This window comes from Sorex fumeus, unplaced genomic scaffold, assembly GCF_029834395.1.
Source record: "Sorex fumeus unplaced genomic scaffold, SorFum_2.1 ptg000084l, whole genome shotgun sequence".
Classification (NCBI taxonomy): Eukaryota; Metazoa; Chordata; class Mammalia; order Eulipotyphla; family Soricidae; genus Sorex; species Sorex fumeus.
The window spans coordinates 458,247-461,341 of NW_026606141.1; positions in this window are offsets into that span (position 1 = coordinate 458,247).

Genomic DNA, 3,095 nt, shown 5'->3' on the forward strand with positions numbered 1-3,095 from the left:
TGACACTGTTGGTTCTGGCTCAGACACACACACACGGAATATCTGACAGCAGAGATAGAAGTGTGCTCCTGCAGCATAGGTTTTAAGGACCCACTGTTTGACTCTTGAACTATTTTATGCTACAATTTGTCAGGGTACGTGGATTTATTTCCCTCTATTTGGATAGAGTTTACTGTTTGTCATTGCTGTATTTTGGGGTCACACACTACAGTACTCAGGCCTTACTCCTGCTCTGACCTCAGGGATCACAGCTGTCGGGGTCCCTCGACAATCGGGTGCCTGGCTAGAGGACTTGGTCAGGCAATTGCAAGCTGCTCATACCTGCTGTGTCATCACACAGTCCTCCAAGATAGGATATTTATTATAGGTAAAAGGTAGGCACAGCCAGGAGTGTTTCCTCAGCCCAGAGGTAGTAAAAAGCCCTATAGGTTGCTGTGTGGGGACTATGTGGTGTCTGGCCCTTTAAAACCCTGACCGGAAGTGTAGGTGAGGTCACAGAGCCCCGCCTTTCCCTGGGGTCTTTGTGGGCGGAGCAATCTCCACCCTGTTTGTTGCCTGGTGAGGAGCGGGGGTGGGGCGGGAAGGGGGCGGCCAGGGCGTGGGGGCGTCCCATAGGGCCAGTTTCCTCGCTGGCCTGGCCGCTGAGTGGTCCATCTGGGAGCTCTGAGCCTCCGCCGCCTGCCCAGCCCGGGATGCCCCCAGCGCCCGCCTTTTCGAGAGGTTTGTCTCTCCCTTCCGTCTATCTTAGCGCATCGCATCCAGGGAGGTTTTTATTTAGGAGGCGCGTGCGGGGAGGGGGGGGTGAGGGAATGGGGGGGGTCGGTGGTGCCTGGCAGGTGGGCTGACAAGTGAAGTGGAAGGTTCGGGAGCAAAAGTCATTCGGAAAGGGTCAGGAACAACGGAAATCAGGACGACCAGAAGAGAGAGAGTTTTCTTTTCAGGTTTGTTTTTCATTGTGCGTCCTGGTAGCCCTGGCCGGGGCGGCCCCATGGGGTCGGGGGCACGAGACCCTCGCCCTCCCCTCCAAGCCATCGCTCCGGCCCCCAACCGGAGAGGAACGTGTCGGAGCCCGAGGGAGCCCCAGCTTGCCCGCAAGTCTGAACACACTGCCTCATTCATTTCTTTCCACAAATTCTTAGTCATCTGTTGCGTTTCATTGCATAACTCAAACTGCAGATTCAGGTTTTGGCATTGCCGCCATTTGATTTGAAAGTGGAGTCACTGGGTGTGAGTCGGCTGGTAAAATTTGCACGTTGGGGACAGATATTCTGCTGGCAGGGGATCAAGGATGTGATTTTGATGGTGGATGACAGGGCACTGCAGAGAGGAAATCTAGAGCCTAATGCTTGGCGTAGAGGCCCTTCCTGAGCTTCACTGGGTGGTGAAATCACTGCTCAAAACCGAAAGAAATTTCTATTTTTTCCTTTGAACAAAATGTTTATTTCTATTTCTTCCATTTGATCGAAAGTGGTAATTGTTTGAAAACAACTAGTTTGGGCTTTGGGGGGGGAGCGATAGATCAGTGGGTGTAGACTTGGTTTTTACGCGACCGGCCCGGGTTTTATTCCTGGCGTCCCTTTTGGTCCCCTGAGGACCACCATGAGGAATTCCTCAGTGCAGAGACAGCAGTAACCCCTGTGCTTCACCAGGTGTGACCCAAAAAGCCAAAACTGAAAAAGAAAACCAGTTTGAGGGCACTAGTGTCAGCGCAGTGAGAAGGAGAAAGGTTTGCATCCATTTGCTCCCCTACAGACCCTCCAGGAGTGATCCCTGAGCACTGCCTGGTGTGTCTCTAAAGAAGACAAACTTCAAAATAAAAGGACCAAAAAAAGGATCGATCCTGAGAGCCATCCATTTTGGTGAGATGTTTTCAATGGCCCCCGTGGCTCGTCGTGTCTGCAGGGATGCAGGGTTGCCTTCACTCCATGCATCGGGCGCTCCACACTGAGCTCCACACTGAGCTTGAACTGAACCCTGGCTGGAATCTATTTTCTTTTCTCTTGGAATGGTGTGTCAGCTTTCTGCTATCACTGTCGCTGTCCTCCCATGGTTCATCGATTTGCTCGAGCTGGCCTAGTAAGGTCCCCCGTTGGAGACTTGGTTGTTATTGTGTGTGGCATGTCGAATACATCACGGGGAGCTTGCCAGGCTTCGCCGTGCGGGCGAGATACTCTCCGTAGCTTGCCGGGCTCTCCGAGAGGGGTGGAGGAATCGAACTCAGGTCGGCCATGTTGGCTGCGTGCAAGGCAAACGCCCTACCGCGGTGCTCTCTCTCTAACGCTTTCTGCAAAGGGAGATATTTCCACTCGTGTCTGTTTATTGAGTTTACAAAAAAATAAAACACCGAACATATGGGGCTTTCCTAGTGCATTATTTATGAGGGACAAGATCAGTAAAAAGTGGCGGCCCCTGGTAGAAGGGGTACTCTGAAGGCCAGTTTTGTGGCAGGACACAAGCATCCTCCCGTTAGCATCCCAGAACTCTCAGTCTCCACATTGTTAGTAGCGGGACCATTCGGACCTGGGAGGTGCTTTCGTGCTTTCTTTCTCACTGAATTCCTGACATCCAGGCAGTTCCTGGGGTGCAGTAGAGGCTTCAGAGTGATGCGGAGCTTAGGGCGGTGCAGTGGGGTCTGTACACAGTACAGGGGTTGTGGGATTGAGTGTGCCTTTGTTGCATTTTGGCATGGGGCTGAGCACTGGGGCTACAGGCCTTGGGGTTGCGGAACCCACCCAAGGGCTAGGGGCTTGAGTGGCCAACACTCCCAACATGGGACTTGTCGGTACAAATCCTGAAGCCTTTAGCCTTGACGTAGATGCTATAGAATCTGCAGATTCATGTTCAGGGTCGGGGCTGCAGCCCCCTAAAGGCAAGAGACTCTGTTGCAGACCGTCCTATTCATTGGCGGTTGTGATGGGGAGGGGCCTTTTTGGAAGCGTGGTTCACGCAGGTGGGAGGTTTAGGCCAATGAAATTTTAATTTGGGGGTTTGTTTTAGTTGGTTTTTTTATGTTTTGTGGGGGGAGTGAGAGAGGACATACCCTAAGATGCTCACCCCTGGCTCAGTGCTCAGGAATCATTCCTGGCGGTGCTCTG